Source organism: Heterocephalus glaber, unplaced genomic scaffold (genome assembly GCF_053883595.1).
Source record: "Heterocephalus glaber isolate CG9 unplaced genomic scaffold, H.glaber_assembly_v1.0 deba00001538, whole genome shotgun sequence".
Classification (NCBI taxonomy): domain Eukaryota; kingdom Metazoa; phylum Chordata; class Mammalia; order Rodentia; family Bathyergidae; genus Heterocephalus; species Heterocephalus glaber.
Genome location: NW_028258333.1, coordinates 27,490,009 through 27,513,566, shown reverse-complemented (window position 1 = coordinate 27,513,566; position 23,558 = coordinate 27,490,009). Strand labels below are relative to the sequence as shown.

General features: G+C 35.8%; 1 long non-coding RNA gene across 6 annotated transcripts in view; it reads right to left on the bottom strand.

The window, feature by feature from the left end:
• LOC110350098 (uncharacterized) overlaps positions 1 to 23,558 on the bottom strand; it is a 147,176-nt gene that overhangs the window by 80,710 nt on the left and 42,908 nt on the right. For 4 of the 6 annotated variants that reach the window (XR_015442253.1, XR_015442251.1, XR_015442250.1 and 1 more), the window contains exon 2: positions 20,223 to 20,310. This is a non-coding gene — a long non-coding RNA (uncharacterized LOC110350098). Of the gene's footprint in view, positions 1 to 17,693; positions 17,848 to 20,222; positions 20,311 to 23,558 lie in introns of all 6 variants that reach the window. The other 2 variants (XR_015442252.1, XR_015442255.1) reach the window with 1 other exon arrangement.

The window sequence follows — 23,558 nt, the reverse complement described above, 5'->3', positions numbered from 1 at the left end:
AACTGGGATCTCATCTTATTAAAAAGCTTCTGCATAGCAAGAGAAACCACCAACAGAGGAATGACACAACCCACAATGTGGGGAAAAAATTTTACCAGCTGTTTCTCAGATAAAGGTCTACTATCTAGAATATATTAAGAACTTTAAAAAATCAGACCTCCCAATTTAAAGACCCAATCCAAAAATGGGCATCTGAAATGAACAGACATTTCTCAGACAAAGAAGTAGAAACAGAAAATAAAAATATGAAAAAATATTCAACATCACTGGTAATTTGAGAAGTGCAAATGAAAACACACTTTAAAAATTTTTAAATTTTTCTCATTTGTGAAATTCTGGAGAATTTACAAACCAATATTCTTGCTGGTCAATATCCTGAAAATTAATGAAAGTCACCAAGGGTCTCATAGACCAAGAAGATCAAGACAAAGGAGTTCAGGAAAGTTTAGTAAAGGGAAAAAATCAATGCATAATACGTGGGAAGAGAAGCTAACATTGTCTAGATTCTATTATGTGCCAGGTATTTTACACACATGATTTATTTCAACATTGGTGACTTTGCAGTAGAATAAGCAGGTCTTCACAAAAGATAATAATGATCCCAGCATTTCAGTTTGTAAGTAGAATTTAAACCCAAAACTGCATGACTCCAAAGCTCATGCTCTTTACATTAAAATTGAAGATGAAAGAAAGAAAAAAAATGAGGAAAGGAGAGGAGAAGAGAGGAGACAGAAGGAAGATTCTGCTTCCCAGGAGTCCTAAAATACCAATAGCAACTTTAGTGTAAATGCATTAAAGCCAAAAACACAATCAAAGTGGCCTGAAACAAGTTGGACAATATGAAGTCTATGTCCCTTCTTCCTGCAGTTGCTTTAAGCCATCCTTATTGATTTGATCTGATAGCTCTGCATTTTCCACTGGCAGTTGTTTGGTGATGTGTCTTGGTGATTAGCTACAACATGTGTCTGGACAAGATAGAAACACATTTATTAAAGCACTTAAACAATAGAACAAAATCTGACTTTCCAATGGTGTGACATCCTAGGCAATTAATTGACACAAGTTCAGAATCATAGGACTTCTTATCTTAAGAAGCCCTCAGGACAGCCTGCTGCCTTCCTGTACATTCTGTTTTTAACTGTGAAGAGCTTAACAAAGGCAGGTTATAAGAAGATAATTTTACAAAAAAAAAAAAAAAAAAAAAAATGTAAACCAGTGTTTCACTTATTTTCATCATTTTAGCTATAAAGAAGTTAATATTTTCACCCAAGCCTACATTTAAAACTTAGTCTCAACTAAAGAACATAGAACAGAGTTATTCATTCATTCCTTTACTGAATTAATTTTTTAATTGAACAGTGTCTTCCAGGTGTTCTCTTATTTCCCATTGATACAGAAATGAACAAGATACAAATACAGTTGTTAGTTGCTATGTGGCTAGGCCATATTTATTTTAATTTTTTTAAATCTTTTATTTATTTTTATTAGCATATGTTTGCAGTACATAATGATTACATTCACTGTAGGGAATTGGTACATGTACATAACATTTTAATTCCCTTCTTTTTTCCCCTCCCTCTACTTTCTTTTACGTTTACAGCAGCAGATTCACTTATTTATCTTATAAGACCTTCTAAAGTTAATTATCATATATGCAGATTAAAAAATCAGACTATTAGGCCAAAGAACATATAAAACATGTGAGTCAGTTGTACTAAATCAAGGTACACTTTTAGATACACTGTCCATGCTAAAGACATAGAGGTGGGGGAGATTTAACATAGTGAGACATTGATGGTTGGTAAGCAAGGGACTAACATGATAATCAAACTAGTATTTTAGAAGAGGATTACAACTGAAGTATGGTGAAAAATGAAGTAGAGATAGAATGAAAGGTGTCAGGGTGGCATTCTTTTGTGAAAGTGCAAGAGTGTTGATAAAATCTGAGCTAGAGACTGGAGTAGTGTGAGCAGAAAAGAAAGATAATATGATGCTACAGTGACCAAACAAGATCACTTCAGATTCTTTAGCAGGAGATGCACAATTCAGCTTGATAGTGGGAGGGGAGCTCCATATTGGAAGGAAGAACCAGTTGATCTTTTTCTGGGACAGTAGAATATTCAGGCTTTTCAGATTCCCAATTCTGTTCTTATCTGATATTTTTATATTCACGTCTGGCTGCTGGTATGAACTTTCAATCCCAGAAAGAATTTGTTAAGTGGGAGACAGCATTATCTGAGTTACTATTGAGAATCCAGTGCCTTCCTGCATAGGTCACCTCTAGAAGTTTCAGAACAAAGGCCTATAATTAGAAACAAATTCAGTAAGTGGTAGTCTGTGGGCATGAAAATATACAAGAATCTACCACTAAATTTCCAAAGATTTTCAAAAGTCCATTCCCACCATATTCACCGAATATAAAGCTTTCTCCAATGCAGCTGAACTTTTGCATAGGATTATGCACCATAGCAGAGTGAAAAAAAGCATAAACATCGATCACATATCTGCTAATGATGAAAATTACCTTGCAAGAGGAAAAGATGGCTGCTTGTCAAAAGAAAAAGTGATATGCTTAAGTATCTGCACATCGAGCCACAATGGTCTCAACCAAAATGTTCTGCAGGCTGGTCACTGCTTTTTAATGTTCCATTGACGTCAGATGGTGTCTAGTGCAACCAGCTATTTTTATAAATTAATTGAAAATGCAGCAGCTATCTCTCCTGTGAATTAGATCACAGAGCAGCAATAAAATGCATGCCTCAGCCATCAGGTAGATGAACAGGCCCTTCTGGGTTCTGTTAAGAAGAATATGAGTTTTCCCCAGTCTGCCCTGGAGCAATGGGCTGCAGTTGTCAATTGTACAAACCACTGGATACTTTTTCTTGTAGTATTTTTAAGGAAAGACGAAAGAGAATATTTTGCTTTGCTGATCTGAGAGTAACTACAAGCAAGCTGAGCATAGTACACAGAGCAAGCCAGTATTTAGAAAGGAGCAGAATTGTCAGTGCCAGACAAGGAAAGGAGTAAGCATAAAAATCACTGATGTCATTCATTTTCTCAATCTTAGTGCTACTTTTCTTGTTGAAAAGTGAAGTGGATGATTGAATTTAGGGCCAAGAGACAATCTGGGCCCTGGTCTCTGAGGGAGTTACTTTCGATGGGTTTTGAGATTATAGTTTCTGAAGAGTTCCTCCATTTTGATATATTCTCAGGGAGATGTTACTGAAAATACCTCCTGATATTATGAGATGGAAGTCCCTAGCCAAAAAAAAAACTATACATGAGCACATAGCACCTCATAACTATTATTGATCTCTTAAGCAAAGTCCTCAGAGTAATACTGAACATATTTTCTCCTGGCTTCATACTTTTAATGTTTCAAATTTTAGTTTGTACTTGGTTTTAAATGTTTTATTATTTATTTTTATTGCAATGAATATATAAACTTTACACATATTAATGGGATACCATGTGATATTTCATTTTTTGCTTTTTAAAAAATTTTTTAAATTTTTATTTTTATTAATAGATGCTTGCAGTATGTAATGATTATATTCATTTTTGGGAGTTGGTACATGTACATAACACATCTAAATTCTTTTTTCATTCCCTTCCTCTCCTCTCTCTCTTCCTTCCCTCAATCTCTTGATCTCCTTTCCTTTTGCAAAAGGTCCATCTCCCTGTTTCCTATCATCTATCTTTATGTTCAAGTCAAGTTAAGCATATCTGTCTCCTCAATCATCCCTCATTTCTTTATGGTGAAAATATTCACTATTCTTTCTTACAGTTTTTTGAGATGTACAGTACATAAGTGTTGCCTACAGTCACCCCACTGTTCAATAGCACGCTGGAGCATCTTACTCCTATCTAACTGTAACTTGACACATTTGATTGACATTTCCCCAGCCTCCTTTTTCTTCTCTCCCCATTTTGAAACAAATTTAGAAATAAATCAAACATGTGGTCAAAAAACACATGATATACCATTAAGAAAACTCTTTTAACCATGGTGAAAGTTCATATAGTGGATTTTTTAATCTTTCTATACAAAGTCACTTTTATAAACATAATTTTATGTGTGCAGAAAGTAGAAACTCATTGTTTGAAAAAATTTGAATGTGAAGTGGGGAGGAGTAAACATTTAAATTCAAAGCCATTAACTTTGACTATTATGTTGTTTTCCCAGAGAAGTATCTACATTTCAATAAGACCCTTTGATTGTGCTTTATCATTTCTGAATTTTAAATTGCAAATGATAACGTCAGTTTCCAAATGTCAGCCACCATGATGAATTGGCTTCTCACCTTTTTAAGTCATTTGCTTTTCTTGCTTCCAAAATGTCAAACGTAAATTCTCCTGATAACAAAGCTGTGCTGAGCATGGTTTGTTTTCCTCAGAAACCATAATATTTGATGGACAATTCTTTTGAAGTTTGTTTCATATGTAAAAGCCTATGTTCCCTGTGTTCTTTGCTTAAGATTGTAATTGCGCAGATTGAATCAACTTTTAAGTAAATTAATTAATAAAATTGAAACCCTCCAATACAGCACATTGGAAATGATTGTTTTTATAATTTCTTTAGTGCTAAAGTGTATGTTTTTAAAATGTCTATTACATGGTTAATTAATCTCTTTTTGTAATTTGTCTTCTATTCCAGATACACAGATATTCATTTACCCTTTTTGAAAGTGAAGGTAAAGCAACTGGAAAAGAAAAGAATTTCAAGGCTCATAAATTGTTCTTCATTAACATCTTAATCTAGCAAAATGACATAAGAATTGCCACACTGGATTTCATGAAGTGTTTCCATAGAAAAGTACTAAAAGCTAGATTGTTCATGCCTTTTTTCTATTTTAAAGCACAAATGGAAATACTCATTGTTAAAAAGTGCAGCCATTAAACCACTGATTGATGAATTGGGTGATTGATGGATTTTTTTTAGATAATGGATATTGAACACTGAACTACACAATGAACTACATCTGTAGCCTCTTTTTTATTTTTTATGTTGAGACAGGGTCTCACTCTGGTTACCAAGTTACCCAGTTTAGGTTCAAATCTGCAATCCTCCTGTCTCAGATTGCCAAAGTGCTGAAATTACAGGCCTGCACTACCATGTCTAGTTGTTGATTTATTTATAGATATGTTCATTTGGTCATTCATCGACTACTTATTTACAGAGCATTTACCATGTTCTAAGCATTAAACTAAATGGGAAATACAAAGGTAGATAAAACATAGCTACTTGCCTTGAGAGGTTAGAATTTAAGAGGGACTTGGTCATTTTGCAGCCATAAATAATAAGAACTTGTTTCTTTTTTAACATAACTTTGCAATAAAGTGCTTGATGGTCTGAAAATGAATATTACACCATAATATCTGATAAACTCACCTAAACTATAATCTAACATAGCTTGAAAGGACGGTGCTTCTTTGCTTAGGTTATATGGCCATTCAGCTTTGACTCTCTTATTCAGTTATGCCTACTCTATTTTAGGTTATGTTTAATAACAGAAGGCAGGACACGGTATCTTTATATTTTCCAAAATACAAACTAAAACAGATAACTAACAGTGACTCTCATCCCAATAACTTAATGAATTGATTCTTTCAGCACATTCTATCCCCTTTTTCTTATTTTACTCTCTCAGGAAAATAAGTTGGCTTTCTGGCCTATTCTGGTGGTCTGAGTTTGTTTCTTATCCAGAGAAAGCACGTAACTTCCAGCTGGTTTAGTGACTAAACAAAAACAACACAGAAGACTCAAAACCCTTTCTCTATATGGTAAAGGAAGAGAATAAACATATGCATAAAATACATAAATACATGCATAAAATATATATACAAGAAACTGGTAACATCCGTTTCCTCTAGAATTAGAGTTGGGTTGTTGAAAGGCAGTGATTGCAGGGACACTTTCACTGTCTTTATGAGGCTTTTAAACATTTAAATAGGTATATTTTAGCTATTTAATAATAAACACATACATACACATTCAAGATTAGAAACTTCTAATGTACTAACGAGTATATTCCCACTTAGTTTCAGGTCCCTTCATTGATCTAGCCTTCCTCTAGACTTGAGATCCAAAATTCTGGTATTTCCCTTTGGAGACCCAGTCAAGCCAGTATTTTCCTCCTCATACTATTTCCCTACTGAACCATTGTTCTCAACATGTCAAATGTCTACTGTTAGGGTTTAGATCTAAAAGGCCGTCCCAGAAGTCTCATGTTTGGGGATGTGGCCTAGTTGGAGGGGACAGGTGGCTGAGGCCATGACCTGGGAGGGGATAATCTTACCCCTGGTTCCTCCCCTCTCTCTGCTTCCTGTCTGCTGTAGAGGAGCAACTATTCTGTGCCAGATCCCTCTGCCAGGCTTTTTTTGCTTTGGAGCTAGGCAGCCATGGACTGAATTCTCTGAAAAGCAGGAGACAAAATAAACTCCTCCTCCATGAAGTTGCGGGAGTTTGGCATTTTGTCCCAGCGACAGGGAAGTAACTAATACACCTACAATCTCTAGCTGGGCATTTGTCCCACCCCACGCAATCATCCTTTCAGTCTAAGCCTCACATAGTTCAAATGCTTTGGGAAACTACCTTTAGCATCCAAGTCAGGAGAGCACTGTTTTTGAGAACCTACAGTTATATGGTGTATGAAAAATGACTTCTCCTTGACTCTGTCCTCTATATAGAAAGAAATTGCTTAATAGAAAAATTAAAATCAGAGTTGATATTTAAAAACTGTTTAACTTTGTCAATCCTTATCTGTCATTCTCCACATTAACCTGTGGTCGTAGATAAGGACATAGACCTGTGAGGCTCTCAAGTGTAAGGATGACTTAAAAACCCATATTGTCTTCAGGGTGAAGGTGGTCAGGCTTCTTACCAGTCCCAAAGATGTCAATAAGTAGGGATGGTTTCTTCTTCCTAATTAAGGTTTTCTCAAGGCCACATAATTTACTCCCCCTCCCAGACAACCAGAGAGTAACCTAAGAAAGTATTTTTTTCTCTTTCCTACATAAGAAAAAATTAGCTCCCTTTTTGTACTTTCATTTTATTTTATAAAAAATTCTGCTACTTGGGCCGGGGATTTAGCTCAGTGGTTTCACCCCTTGCTGCGCAAGTGCAAGGACCGGAGTTCGATCCCCGGTATGGAAAAAAAAAAAAATTCTGCTACCTTTCCCTCTTTGAGTCCAGGGAGTTGACTATTACATCAAAAATGCCATTTTAAATGAAACATTACTCATCTGCACCAGGAAAGAAGTGCCTTTCTAAGTGACACTCTATTTTGAGTGAGTGCCGGAGAGTGTGAATTTAGAATATGGGACAAAAAGTATTATAATAATCTTCAAAAAAGAGAGAAAATGTTGCTGCTGATGGATTCATAGATGCATCACCTTTGTAGGTCTCATTCTAAAAGAAAATTAATCCAGTGTTGCTTTCTTTTGAAGAGCATTGTGAGACGCCTTTTATAAGATTCTGTTCCTAAAAACTTATGGACAATATAATTATATCACTAAAGTGGGTCTTGGGTATCTAACTTTTAAATCTTTTAACAGGACATAAAGTAGGGGATGGTTTTAAACCATTATTTAAATTGGGTATTGTGAATTTTATGCTTTTTCTCTCCAAATATACTAGTACATGCCCCTTGAGGATGGGAACCAAATCTTGTTTAATCCACAGCATCTCTTTCAGAGTCTGACAAATAAAAAAATCTTCAAGAAATGGTTGTTAAATAACTTGAGAAACTATGGAGAGGTAGTAAAATACAGCCTGAAAGAGAAACATCTGGTGTATATGACTAAATCTTTTCAATTAAGGATTAGTATTCTTAGAAAGATAATCAACTGAGTGCAAAAAATAAAAAGGTAGAGGAAATGTCAAATCCTTCTACTTTAAAAAGTTAATGTGGTTATTTCTTAAACATATCTAATACATTCAAAAGAAAATTGAGCTACTATAGTTCTCTAATCATGATTAACTAAAGCAATATATCTAAAGAGGCAAAGGTGGAAGAGAAAGGGGGAAAAGAAGGGCAGGTTAAGGAAGAAATGAATAAAGGGAGTAAGAGGTGTGGTATGCAGAACAAAAGTGAAGATACAAAGGGGTAGAGATTTCCAAGACAAAGGTTGGTTATAGTATTTTCATTGTTCATTTAGGTGTGAAGCTCAGAGTAAACTATTACTAATTAGCTTAATGAATGAAGTATATCACCTGTCCTTCTTGTTGAATTAGTTAATTGATTCATTCAGTTTTCACTTGCTTGACTCTTGCATGGTTATCTGCTTTCACTATTGAATTACAATAGCAGAACTAGCAATCCACTGCTCTGGTGAAATCACTCCCAGAACTGACCTATCACAAGAATAAACCAACAATCACCCCTAATGTAGGTTAACCCCCCAATTCAGATTCTGGGGACTTCTGTATTCAAATTAAAACCAGGCTAAACCAAAATATTCAACATTTTCTCAGTAAAATAAGCAGTATCAACTGAAGATTAATAATGATACCTAACCTTTATTAAATGATGTATTTGTACACACTAATTTGTTTAATACATTATTCATCTCATTTTATTCTCCAAAAAAGTCTTGTTTTTATTGTTCCAATTGTAAATGCCAGGAAGAGGTCAAAGATAACCAGTGTAGCCAGGTTATCCATATGTGATCATAACTGCTGTCCATCTGTGCAGTTCAATGCACTTTGAAGATGCCAGAGGGGTAAGGGCCAAGGAGAGGTTTATTACACTCTCTTTCAATACAGAGAATGCAGCAGAGTTGTTTGGGGCTGAAAAGGAATAGTGAAAGTAGATATGGGAGTGGTTTGGTGACTAAAAGATTTTTCATTCCAAAGATGTCTACTGCCTAATTTAAATTTATTCATGTCCAGTAATTGTTCGGTTCAAGAATGCTCCTGTTTGCAAACAATTCAGTTCACAAACAAAAGCATTCTGCAGAAGTTTGCTTCCACTGGTAAACTTCACATCGGGTGACAAACACGACCACAGCCATCTTCCTCACAAGAACACAAATGCAGCCATTTTCTCTAAAGTCACAAAACAAATTTAATTCAAAAACCAAGGTACCACTGTATATGTAATACAATTCTCTACTCTGATATATTTCAGAAAAGTCTTTGACTCATATAAAATTACCTTGAATAGGAGTTTCCTGGCTTTGTTTTGGTTTGGATTTTGGTTTGCATTTGTATGCGTGTGTGCATGCACGCCTGTGTAAGATAAGAATATCCAAGTCTTACCTCAGGATCCACACAGTAGGGAAGAGAAACAATATGAGCAAGTCAATCCATAAGAACATCCCACTGGTAGAAGTATGTGTCCAAAGTCAGAGGTGAGCATGATAACACATGTCCCTCTTAAGCAACATGACAATCTTGGAAAGCAGTCTGGTCTTCCACAGTCCAATAGATGGGACTCAAATCAGTCCACATTAGATTTAAAGTGTTAAGAGAACACTTTTTGTATGGATTGTATACTTGCCTTGAACAGAGCACTTTCTCCACAACTTTTATTACAGATACCACAGATAAAAACTTTATGTATCTGTTGCTCACTAGCTGGTCAAAGGAATATAAGACAATGCATCAATTAAGCCTTCTGAATAAGAACTAGATTTATGTTACTTCATAAGAATTTCTAGAGAAGTGAACTAGCACCAACATGTGAAATCGGTGATTATTTCTCTGGACCATCAGCATTCTGCTGTCTTGGAGAAAGCACTGAGACCTGAGACAAGCAGTGCAGATGTACCAGTATTTAATGACCACAGGATTTTTTCTCTTACCTCACATAATGCATTTCTATAAAAGAACATTTGAATTTTCTATAAAACTGTCATTAAGACATTGTTCATGTTCTTATTTCCTGCAAGTATCAGAGACTTCCATTTGCCTGCTGATATTACTTACCCCAGAAAGACTTGGCTAACCCTATACCCTTGCACAATGTGCTCATGTGAATAAATCCTCACCAATAAACTAGATGCAAGATATGATGCATAAGACTTCTGGAAAGTTTTCTTAGATGGAAAGGGACAAATAACTTTTGTAGCTTTCTCCTTGCTGACAGCCTAAAATTCAGATGTGACGACTGATGTTACATCAACCATCTTGGACCACAAAATGGTAGTCCAAGAGACTGGAAGTCACAAATGTTGAAGATGATGAATCAGTGTATAGGAGCCTAGGTCTTTGATGACATCAGGAAGATTCTCCAAGAAAATGTTAGTCTGTCAAGATTGGATCAGTGGAATTATCCAGTGATGAGTTCAGTAGCAGAATGTGTTATTAGGAGGTTTGGCCTACTTAGGGGTGGGGCCTGCTCGGAGGTGGGCCTTCTTGGAGATGAGTCACTGGGGCTGTGACACAGAAGGCTGCATCCTTGTCCTTGCTGCTCCCTTCTCTCTTGGCTTGCTGACTGACATAGGTTGAACACCATTCCTCCAACATGCCTTTCTATCATATCATCTTTGCCTTGGAGCCAACCAACCATGGACTGAATGCTCTGAAACTTGTGAGCCAAAATAAACTTCTTTAAGTTACAGTTGTCAAGTATTTTATCCCAGTGATAAGAAAATTACTAATATAGATTCCCTAGTCTACCTTCTTTTATTTTGTTTACTTTTTAAGTAATTTTATTGGTACATTTTAGGTATACAATTTAATGACATTTATCATTGGAAATTTGTAGCTTTACATAACCTATCTTGGTTCTTATTTTTTCCCCATTCCCCTGCCCTACCTATTTACAAAGACTTTGTTTCCATTTTTTCATTTTCTCATATTAATTCCTTTCCCTTCTTTCCTTTCCCTTACCCCTCCTACTTCCCCTTCCCCTTATAAGAAAGAAGTAGCTGCTAGCTTGTTTAAATAATTGTTATTTGATATTTTCATGTTATATGCAACAAATTTAACATCTATATTTTATATTTGGATACATAAGTATTTTAGTTGAGTTTAATACCACAACAAAGAACTTCTGTAATAGGTATACATTTCCTTCATATCTCACTGCCTTTGGTTTTTCTGGCTTCATCTACCATAGAAAACGGAGTTAAATTCAGGGGTAATCATTCAGCCCTGAGCTTGTGGTATAATGATTTCCATTGCCTACTTCCACCCTCAGCCTGACATTCCTACATCTTCTGATAGCTTAATTACTAGTAAAGTATATTTCACGAGCTTCTTGAAACATGATTTTTAAAAATATAATTACAGGGTCTTATGTGATCTCCTGGTCATGTGGCCAATATTTCCAAAAGGAATAATATAAGAAAAGGGAGCTATGACTTACTTCACTGATATTTAAATTCTAAAACAATTTATCTTATAGCTGAAAGAAATTTTCTGTCTTCCCATCAAAAATAATAAAGCCCAATCAACTCTATACATATTTACAGAGACAATTCATATTATACTTAAGTAAATAAATATAATTATTCTACTCTTGCCTCCTTTTCATACACAGAAACTTGAATCTGACACATGACTATATATAGGTATTAAATTAATTGGTATTAGATAGTTAATTTCTATCATAAGAAAAAGTGGAAGAACTGGGATCCAAACCTAATTTGTGTGCATACACTTCTTCTCTCTGTCCAATATTGATTCCGATATGGGAAAACAATTATTTATACAACAATTGATATTTAAAAAGTCAAAGCTGTTAACAGCCACCATTTCCTTTCTTTTCAAAGAAATTTTTAGAAAGAATTGATAACAGAAAGTCAACTTATACAGGTTCCACGGTTGAGTCTGCATGTAGTGTGGGGGCCGAGCCTCTTAGGGTGAATGAATTCACATCACTCCCCTCCTCCCCTCCCTATGCTCCTCTTGCTTACTCTAAAATGACATGGAAATATTCCAGAGAGGCAGACTCGCTCCAGGTAGAAACACATGTGAGATAAGTATGGAGTTAGTTTCACTACATTAGATAAAAAACAGAATGCAGAAATGAGAGTCTACATTTTTTCCTAGTACGTAAGTGTGACTCTGATCTCTTTGGTGAGTGCATTATAGTTGGGCTCTCAGTAGATGATTTTGGTAAACCAAATTTTCTTCAGCGTATTATTTGGAAAACGTAAGTCAATAGAGCAATGTATGAGCATTTTTTCTTAAGAAGTATCTTTAAATAACTTGTAAAAGCCTAAGGAGAAAAATGGCTTAACTTCCCTTGAACACCTGTTCCCAGAACTGCACAGTCCCACTTCTGTCCACTCCTCTGTCAGCAGTTACCTTAAGGCAGCAATGTCATGTGTATTTCCATCAGCATTCCCTGGACTGTTGCCCTGTTCCAGGGCAGGGAGTATAACACAGTGCCAGAAACACATGTTCTGAGGATTCAATAAATACTAGCAGGAGACAAATTTCTAATTTAGCTCTGTCTTGCCTGTTCCCTGTTCAGCACAGAATGAGAGGTTTGGTCATAAGCACCCTTAATCTTACTTTGCTTGAATATTTATAACTCTTTCTATATTTGCTTCTTCAATTCACTTGTTTACTTTTAATTGTTATTCTTTCCCAGTTTGATGTTGTTTTTGGTATTTTGAGCTGCTCCTTTCCTTCGAATGAGTGGGAAACAAACTATCTCCTTTACTGGCAAACTCGGGCAGTTCCAGCTACAATAGAAATAGGTCAGGGGAATGAAAGTCTCAAGGAAGATTCACTAGTCTGGTGTAAATCGTCAGCTCCCCCAAGACCTGATCTCATTGCAGTGCTTTCAAGGGCTAGAAACAGATACCAAAACGCTCTTAACTTCTTGTTACATAGTGAGTATGAGATATGAATATTTGTCACTAATCAAGTATTCTAATTAGATAAACCAGCCTAATTAGCCTAATTAGTTCCTAAATGCACTGCCAATTTCCAAACAATGTAAACACAACAAAATATAAGAAATAGAAAAAATGCATTGTGCAGAAGTTCTTTCAAAATCTAAAAGGTATTTTTCGAAGTTGTAGATAGAACATTCTGTGCAGTTCCTGGCGCATACAAAGTTCTCCATTTTGCATGGAATCACTGTCTCCATCACTATGGGGTTATTGTGTACAGACGCATAAGTCAACAAACAAGTATAGAGAATAGAGAAGTTATTTATATAAGCAGACTAAAGGGGTGGTTTCAACAACATCTTAAAATTATATTGGATGAAAAATAAAGAAATATTAAACTTGAAAGGGCCAGGCAGGGGAATAAATTGAGTAAGGCATTACTAGGCAGATACTTATTTTTTTATTTTTAGTTTTTTAGTTTTTCAATGTGTGATCTTGACTTAGATTTTCTTTTTTTAATTTAATTTCATTAGTACATGTTTGGAGTGCATGATGTTTACATTCATCTTAGGGAGTAGGTACATGTATATACATATCTTGATTCTTTTTTATTCCCCTTCCCCTCCCCACCCTTCTCCCTACCTGGATCTCCAGATTCTCTTTCCCCATTTTCATTGTTATTTTATTATTTGTAACTCATGTTTAGGACATGCAATGTTTACATTCTTTGTGGATATTTCCCTTCTTCCTTCTCCTCCCCCTCAGTATCTTGAGCCACTTCCTATTTACAGAAGTTCTATCTTTCTGTTTCTACTGATCTTTTATTTTGCTCTTTGTTAGTATTTTACCTTACTTAAATGAGAGCTGCTGCACAGTATTTAAGCTTGTATATCTCATTTATTTCACTTAATGTTATATTTTCCAGGAGTATCTGTTTTCCCACAAATGTCTCAAATTTATCCTTCTTTATAATTGAAGAGTATTTATTATGTATAGATTACCAGATTTTATCTATTCATTCATCTGTTGATGAATATACAGAGTGCTTCCAAAATTTAGGTATTATAAATTGTGCTGTTATAAACGTTGGGATGCATGAATCGCTGTAGTATGATATCTTTAGTTCTTTTGGGAAGATACCTAAAAGAGGACTAGCTGGGTTGAATGATATTTCTATTTTTAGATCTTCAACAAATATCCATACTGGTTTCCATAATGGTTGTACTAGTTTACATTCTCACCAAAAATGTAGAAGTGTTCCTTTTTTTTTTTGCTACATTCGTGGCAGATATTTATTTTTAAGGAATTTTATCCAATAAAAATTTATCAATATCAAACTATTAGGATGTCTAAGATACTGAGCTAGAAACTGAAGGAATTAGTGAGGGCTAGAATCTGGATTCTACCATTTAAAAATCTTGAAAAATAATCTACTTATGGAAAACCTATATGCTAGCAATGTAAGGAAAACCATAAAAGCAAAATTACAGGAACAGCCACAAAGCTCTTTGTAGGTCAAAAGAAGAAAAAGTTCCTCCTCATAACAAAATTCACAAGCCCTTTAGCAAAGTTAAGTAAGTCTACCTACTGGAAGTTAAAGCTTCCATAAATTAATCTGTCTTCTGCAGCATATTCAGGTGCCTGCCTCCATCCACAACTTAACCTTAATTCCCAGCCTTTTTACTGAACAAACTATATTTAATCTTAGAAATTTACCATCTAGAATGTAGGGCCTGTGTTACAGAATCTGAAACGCAGATTAACATATAAGAAGTTAATTAATATGAAATCCTTCCAATGATGAAGGAAAAGTCCTTCCAATGGTAGTCCAGACCAGTGGTGAAATAAAAGAAAGTCATCTTGCAGAGAGGGAGAATGTGCTGTTTGGTGTGTTCCCTGCAACATCTCAGCGAACCCAATGGGAAGCTCCAAAGTTTGCTGGAAGTTTTTAAGGATTGCCTCAAATTGAGTCAAGAGGGCTGGTAAGTTCCATCCTAGAGTCAGTAAAGCAAGCTGCCCTGAGAAGAGAGCGTGACCTCAGGCAAGACTAACTCTCTTCAACCAAACAATTCCGAAAGAGAGGGTAGAGAGAACTCCACAATTGCAAGAATCACTCTTTCAGTGCTGATAAAAGTCAAAGTGGTATGGACTAGCATCCACACATCCTACATTTTTCCCAATGAAGTTTTCCAAAGTAAATTGGATTTTTATAATTATCCGCACTCACCTTATGGGCATACTCAATATATTGATGTGTCCTGATTAGTAAATACTGTAATTCCTAGTTTTAGGAAATAAAAAATACTGTAACTTTATAGATAATAAAACTTGAAAGTATCAAATTGGCTATTACGTTCAGACCTCTTTTTTCAGAAAGAACAACTCTCTCTTCTCTCTTGCCAGCTGCTGTCAAGTAATTTACAGCTCAGAGAAGGCTGAGGGAGGTATAAACAATGCACAGATGTCTGTCTGAGTTCCCATATTGTGTTCCTCTGGGAGGTGTTATGGAAATCACTTCTTGGCTCTGCCAGAGTTCATTGAGGAGGCTGATATAATAAAAATGAACAAGTGTGTGCAAACAAAGAACAGTCCTATCTTCCCATCAGAGAAGGTAATAGAAGGTGCTATGCCAAGATGCCATCAGAAGTTGGGCTTTGGTAAAATCATTTCAGAGAGAGTGTAAGTGGGACACATAAGCAACTATTTATGTCATAGGACAAATAGAAATATGGTAGTAGCTGGCTAGTTTCTTACTTAATAAATGTATTAATTCACCAACAAATTTATATGTTTGAAGAACCTTGGAAATACATAAACATATACCCCTGATAGAGTTGGGAAAACTGAGACTACACTAAAGTTCAAATACAATAAAGTGCAAAGTGTCGTAGAAGCAAGAGCAGAATTTCTAATCTGACCTAAGAGATTTTTATGAGTTTCCAAAAGGAAGTGATATTTAAGCATAAACTTGAAAGTGAGAAGGGTTTAGACTTTCAAAACAGTCAGAGCAAAGAATCTAGGTAAAGGAAGCAGCATGTGCAGAAGGCCAGAGAAAAAAGACAGAATGGTAAACTTGAGAAAATAAGCATCGTATGTTCAAAGGAAAAAGGGGGAAGGAGTTGATGCCCAAGAAACAGGAGAGGGGTGTGATGGACCAAACATGAAAGACATTGTGGACCATGTTGAAGATCTTAGACTTTATTGGGTTGACAAAGGAAAACACTGAATGACTTAAAAGAGAGAAAGTACATTAATGTAATTTAATTCGATAAAAATTACTCTGGTGACAGTGCAGGGAGAGTAAATTGGAAATGGGAGGAGACTAGGGAAAAAACCACAAAGGAGGAAAGTGATCATAATAGACTTCACTAGAATAGCTGAGAAGGACAAAGATAAATAATTAGATTTAAGAGCTATTTAGCAACTAGAATCATCAGGCTTAGTGACAAACTGGATGATGAAGGAAGGGCACAAGAGTCAGGGAGCATTCACACTGGGTCTCTGAGTTGGGTGATTTGATGTCACTGTGTGAAATCTAGAAGGAGAAGATTCAGGATAGAGCTCACTGTTGCATGCTGAGGCGGATATATATTTGATACAGTTTCAGTAACAACTGAACTTTGTTCTGGGGTCTCCTTGAGCTAGAAATGTACATTAAAACCATGTGCACAGATGAGATTGTCCCAGATATATGTGAAGTCCTGAGAGAGTAGAACTATGAGGAAAATCGTATTTTAGGTTTGGGTAGTGAACAAAAGATCACAAATACAACTGATAAAGGGCCTAAAAAGAAAAAAAAAAAAAGATAAACAAGAAGGATTTGTTTGGGAGAGACTGTTAGCTCAGCACCAGCTTGCCTATTTGTCTTTCTATAAACTGTTTCCCAGTTTCCAGGGAATTAGGTATTGCCACCAGACCAAGCTCTATTAACGGAAAAAGAGCAGCCGTGATGAAGTCTGCTTTCAATGCCTCCCATAATTTCTCCCTTCTTTTATAAGTGGTTCAATGTCACCCACCAGAGGAAGCCAGAAATGTTCCTTATGCTCTGGGGGAAATGCTATTACACTTCACATAAGAGAAAAATAAAACTTTCTTGTGTTTTGGGGCCAAGATATGAGTTTTGTATGCTGGAGGAGAGGCATGTCTTTCCTTTACATAGGGAACTCAAGAGAAGGACTATTTCAAAAAGAAGGGAGTTTTCCACAGTGTGTATACAATACTTCATTGTTTGTTTTTGCGTAGTGGTGGGGTGTGTGTGTATGTGTTTGTGTGTGATCTAGGAGACTGATGACACAGTCTTCATACTGAACTATAATCCCAGCCCAGCCCCCCTTTTTTCAATTGTGATACAGGTTCTAATAAGTTGCTAAGTTGCCCAGGCTGGTGTCAAACTTGCAAACTTCCTTCCTCAGCCTCCCAGAGTGCAGAGTCCCACTGTGCCCAGCAATTTAAGCATATCTGTAATCTTGTTCAGGGTTCATGCTATGAGGCTGTTTCTGCACCCATAAATTAACTCAACTGTCTTGACAAACTTTGTGTATAGATTGTTTTAAATGTCTTTTTTTTTTTCACTCAAACAAGACTTCTGAGATTAATTGCAGGATCATACTTTGATTCATTCACTTCGTCCTCAGGTTTTGAATGAGTAGATGAATTGATTCTTGTGACTCAATTTGGATGAAGAAACAAAGCCTGTCCAATCTGTCAGAGAAAAATCTGAGATCTACTGTAATCAATCTATCAGTGGCTGTTTTGCCTGACTGCAACAGCTATACATATTGCAAATTCTCCAAATTGTCTATATAAGTGATTTAAAGCTACATTTTATACACACTAATCTTTAGGATGAATAAATGCCATAGAACCTTGTTAAAAAATGTAGAGGCTTAGATACTCACATCCAAATTTCTATTCAGTAAATAGGTCTGGGGCCCAAAATTTCACATTTTCTGACAAGTACTTCAAATGCTTCTGATAGGTATGATCCTTAGTTCACATTTTGCTAAGATACTGATCTACATCTATGGGGATGCTTTAAAATCCAAATTTGTTCTGAAAAGAGGAGATATAACTTTCAGTTGCTTGGCATCAAAATGGAAATTTAATCAGAAAGGCATTTTGTTATAAAAGAATGAAAGGGAGAATTATAAAAGGCAATGAGACATTTTTCTTACCTTACATATTTACAAGCATTCATTTCCAATATTTTATACATTTTCTCTTCACTATGAATTAAGTGATGAAATGTTCTCCTTCCAGAGCCCAGAATACAGTCAACAGATGACAGGTAGTGCTTTGTTGTGCTACAAACTCATTATGAAAGCATGACTAGTTTTCATTAATCTCCAGGTTATTAGATAGACAGCCAAGGATAGTACCATACCCCACATTCTGCTAGTGCCTACAGTCCTGCACCCTAGGCTGCTCATATACAATGCCTGTTTCCCATTAAAATTTCATTTACTTCCACTAAATGAATTTCTGAAAGAATTTCTCTATAAAAATCAGTTTTGTACTTAGAGAAATAGACAACCAAGCTTTTTCAAAACTTGTGTATAAGAGATTCATGAAGTCTCCATATTTCATGCCTGGTCTGATTTTGTGCCGAACTACTCTCAGTAGCTAATCTAATTCAAGAGGAAAAAAAAAAGAAAGGGAAGAAGGGAGCCAGGAAAAAGGAAGGAGAAATGAAAGCTGCAGTTAGATAATCAACACCAAGTGACCAAAATAATCGGATTTAGTGGAATGAATCTGCACAACCACTAGTCTATGATGCCTAACATTGCTTCATATGGAATGTCTATTGTCAGGTTAGTTAAAAGCTTGAAAAGAGTAACACGTGCCCCACTGAGATGAAAAAGAAAGTGGATATGCATTTAACCACTTACCACTCCAATTATTTAAATACAGGGTGACCAAATATTGCATATTTTTCATTAATTTTTGTACAATAATATAACAGGAAATATAAAAATGACCACTTTATCATATTTATTCAATACAAGAATCAACTGGTTGAAATCACACCCGTGTGAGCTACACTCAGGATAGCCAGCACATAAACAAATGTGCTGCCCAAGAGATGCTAGGAGTAAACTGCTAAGTAGTTAAATATATATGATAAAGCTTAAAAAACAGATTTTATCAAGTAAGGGTGTGTGCTGTCTTCTACAGGATAGCCCTATTGTAATGGAGCCTTACTTCCCAGCAAACTTAACTTTCACCTGTCCACAGGTCTAAATTAAAGAATGTCACATTCTTCCCTCACCTGTACCACTCAGATTTATATTCTCTTAAAATACTCATTTTTTTGCTTATTTCAACCTGGTGAGCCTCACTTTCCTTATTTGTAAAAAATTAAAAGGAATAGTCATAGAACCAATCTCATTAAGTTGTTCTGAGGATACAATGAGCTAATGCATGTAAAATGTTTAGAAAAATGTCCAGCATTTAATAAATGTTATATAAATGTTGTTAAGAAAAATACTAGGCACAAATATTTCTGCCATACCACCTATCCAGACATTCTCACATTTTGCAAAATTATACACTAAACATAACAGCACTCATAGGGAAAAATAAGTTTAGGAAGAAATCCCTCAAACCCTATGGCACTTTTTAAGCAGGTCACTAACAAATTAGCAACAATCATAAAGCTGCTAGTAGCAGAGTTTACTCTGCACTGACCTTTGCCCCTACAACCAGAGTTTGTCTATCCTTTCATGTCTAGAACCCTGAAAATAGAGCTTTCTTTAAAAACAGTCATTTTAATATAGGCTAGTTGCATCCAGAATAAGATTCTAATTCAGGATTTTTTTTCATGTTTTATTTCAACACAAGAAAATACCTTTCCAGGGTTTACTCTCCACTTACAGTTTCTGCTGGTAGTTTAACACAGTGGGCAGAATATGGGGGGCCCAAAGACTATTTTCCCAATGCCTTTTCAAACCAAACAGAAGTCATTTGAAAACTTATCAGATTTCTAATAATGTTGTGAAAGTATCATGAAAATTTTGTATTAACTGTGAAGTTGGTTCAATTTGTTTTATATGTTATGCTGACATTATTCTCCTAATTGTCAATTGACTATGAAATGATTTATATTAAAATATGTAGTATAGGAAAGCAGACTGTAGATGTAATAAAACAATACAGAAGATTAGAGAATTGTTCTGTGATAACCAATTCCTTCTAGATTCAACATCCTTGAATAGTCTTTTCAAAAGTGATTAGAACCCAATTATTAAGGGCTAGCAACTCGTGATCCTGTTAAGAGTTTGGAACAGTGTGTGTGTTGGTCCATCTTGGTAGTAAGCGAAGGACAGGCATAATGCATTTGGCCAACATATTAACCAGAGAAGGCAGCTTTATTGTTTCAAGTTCCTCTCTGTTGCATCCAGTAATAAACAAAGAAGAGCAAAACTCACCTCTGAGCTTCCTCAGGGTATTTTGTTGTTGTTTTCCTCTCTTTGATCATTGCCCATTGCTTGTTTTTTCTTTGTCCTTTCTATTAAACTGAAGAAGAAAATAAGTAAAGATTTCTACTATTGCTCTAAAGGCAAGAAGTGTTCTAGAAGATGGCAGGCCTTGGCTCTAAGAGCAACAAAGGAACATGGTACTACAATAAGCAGTGGTTCTCAAGCAGCCTATAGCCCGTTGTAAAGATAACTCATTTCTTATAGACTCCGCATTCTTCCTGTAGTGCAGCATCATAAAGAGAAGCCAAGGATTACTATGAGTGAGGCCTCAACTGCTGTTCCAGCAAGAAGAAAGTATTTTTATGCTTTAGGTGTTTATTCTGCCAGATATATCACTACAGCATTTATACAGAGGACCCTTAGAAAACACACTCTGAGAATCTCAAGGGTAGAAAAATCACACTGTGGCATCTACTGTACTTCACTCCCTCATCCCATAGCCCCATACCACACTCATTTTAAAAGAAAGTTTTCTGAGGTCCTGTGTCCAATATTTCAATATATGAATAGTAGTGAGGCTAAAGGAGGATTTGCTTTTTTTTTTTTTTTTGGTACCGGGGATCAAACTCAGGTCCTTGCACTTGTGCAGCAGGTGGCAAAACCACTGAGCTAAATCCCCAGCCCCATTTGCTTATTTTAAAATAAATGAAATAAACAGAATGTTACCAGAATTAGCTGTGATCATTACTGAACAAAGCAACAAATCTAGTCTCAGAAGAATAGAACACTCAGTTCATCACTCAGAGTGGAGAAAAAGAAAGACCATTCCATCATGATAGCCTAGGAGAAATGGAAATGTGCCTTGGAAAAAGAAGATGCTCCATTCTAGATATCTATCTGACTTTGAGTGGCTTAGCAAGTCTTTTCTAGTTTCTTTTTCTTTACTTGAAAAATGTATTTCCCTACTCTTTATTTTGTACCCGTTATGTATCTGTTCTGGTGGAAGAACCAATGATGCACAGAAACACAAAATTTGATTTTCCACCAGGCACCACACAATGGAAGGAGTGAGAAGATCCAGTCATTACAATGGGTAGACTATAGCTGGAGAGAGCAGGCAGCCTCCCTGGAGAGCTGGCAGATGCTAGTCCCAGCTCTGAGATTGCCACAAAAACACTGCAGGGCCTGCTTCATCTCCATCATCTTATCCTCACAACATCCTTATGAAGCAGAGTTTTCTGCAGTGACAGAAAACAAAATGAGAGCACAAAGCAGACTGGATATAAGCGACACACTGGGTATCACCGTCTCCCATCACCCCAGATGGGATAACCTCAGGGCTCCTAATGGTTCTGCATCATGTTGAGTTGTACAACATTTCATTATGTGTGGCAGTGTAATATAATGGAAATAAAATGCACAATAAATGGGATGAGCTTGAATTATCCTCCAGCCATCACTTCCTGGCCGTGAAAAACTTACCTTCCACAGAAGCAGTCCCTGGTGCCAAAAGAGGTTGGGGGCTGACTTACAGATGCCTTCGGAAAAGGGGACATATTCACAAATAATCATGATGTACAGTAATGTGACAGTTCAGCACTCATCACTGAGGTCTTTTTTTGACTCTTTTATGTGGCTCTATGAATTTTAATTATAAATAATGTATGTATTTTAATCTGTTTCTAGACTTATTAGAGTCTAGAACCGAGAGTGGCTTAGAAAGCAACACCTTCATTCATTTTATAGACAAGAAAACAGAGACACAGAGAGATAAAGGGACCTGCTTTTTACTGGCAAAGCAAGTCCAGTCAGCACATGCTGTATTTCAAAGACCTGCTTGCCTATGAAGGCATTTTGTTCCAGCATCTCATTCCCCACTGAGATGCTAAACCCAGAGATCTGTCACTTTTGTTGCATTTTGTTTACTTGTCTGTGCTTAGTGTGCTATTTTGATGAAGAGATCTTTATATCTGTACAACTTTTAGAAATTATATTATGCTATATCAACAAAATTTTCTTTGGCCATAGAAAAAGGTCTTTAATTATATGTACATTAAGACATACCAAGACATACCGCCACAAATTATCTTTTCATTATCTCTATTCCTGAGATTAACTGAGAAAACACAACTGTTCATAAAACACAAATTCTTTTATTACTCAAAAAAACAGTATTATTCATATTTTTAAGTACCATAATCAATAGGACATATACTAGAGGCATGATTTCTGGGAGTCTCTCTTTTCTTTCTCTGAGCTTTCAGGGAGAAACACAGATTACCCGAATGTTGGTAGGGGAAGGGATATGAAACTACCTTCATGTTTTACAGACGAGGAAGCTGAAGTCAAGGCCTTAGCAGCCTTTTCTAAGGTTCCACAGACACTCAACAGAACTTAATACAAAATTCATCTTTTTGATTTCCAGGCAGTGATCCTGTTTAAATGAAAGAGCTTTGTTAGGACATCCTAACAAAACCATATTCACAGTTTGAATAATTACAAGAATGGATTAAAATTATTCTCCTCCAAAGAGAACAAGTGCTAGTTTGGGTATACATCAGAGAAAAGTTCTCAAAATGCCCCTGTCCTTGCATTTCCAAAGACTTTTTCTTCTTAAATGATTTAATTAGTCTATGGAGATATTTCTGGATAATATGTGAATATTGCTTGTTTCAAAAAACAAAAAAGTGCAAGGAACCGAGTTCGATCCCCAGTACCAAAGAAAAAAAAAGGGGGATGAAACTCCCATGTTTGCCTCACGATGTTTTGCTAATGTTAAAATGGTTGAATATGAAATTTCATTGAGCCATTGTTTTCTGCCCACAGTTTCCTCATTTTTTTTTCAAATTGAAGAATTGTTGACATGATTTCTGAAGATAAATGTTTGTACAAACTAAATCTTTCTTAACCGAGACTAGTGTGGACATACTATAAACCAGGGTCAAAACTGGCAGGAGATAGCCACTCCTCATATCACTGTGAGTCTATCTGTGCTTAGAATTAATGTCTGGATTTTTTTCCCTATTTATCTTTATTTAGCCCCAAATGACCATAATGTCTTCCTATTTAACTGCTTTTGTTTCTCTTTTAACTCTTCTTCTACCTATTATCTTACTATGCTATTTCTCATATTTTCTTTCTTCCAAGTATCAGTACAAATCTACTCAAAACAGAACGATATTTGGACACCACAATATTTATGTCATATAACAAATTATCCACAACAAAGAGCAAGTATTTCACTTTCATTCTCTTTGTATTAATATTATGAAGACATGGCCTGATTCTACCTGTATTTTTAGTTGATAAGAAGCATTAAGTTATTTAAAATAAAGGCTTGCAGTA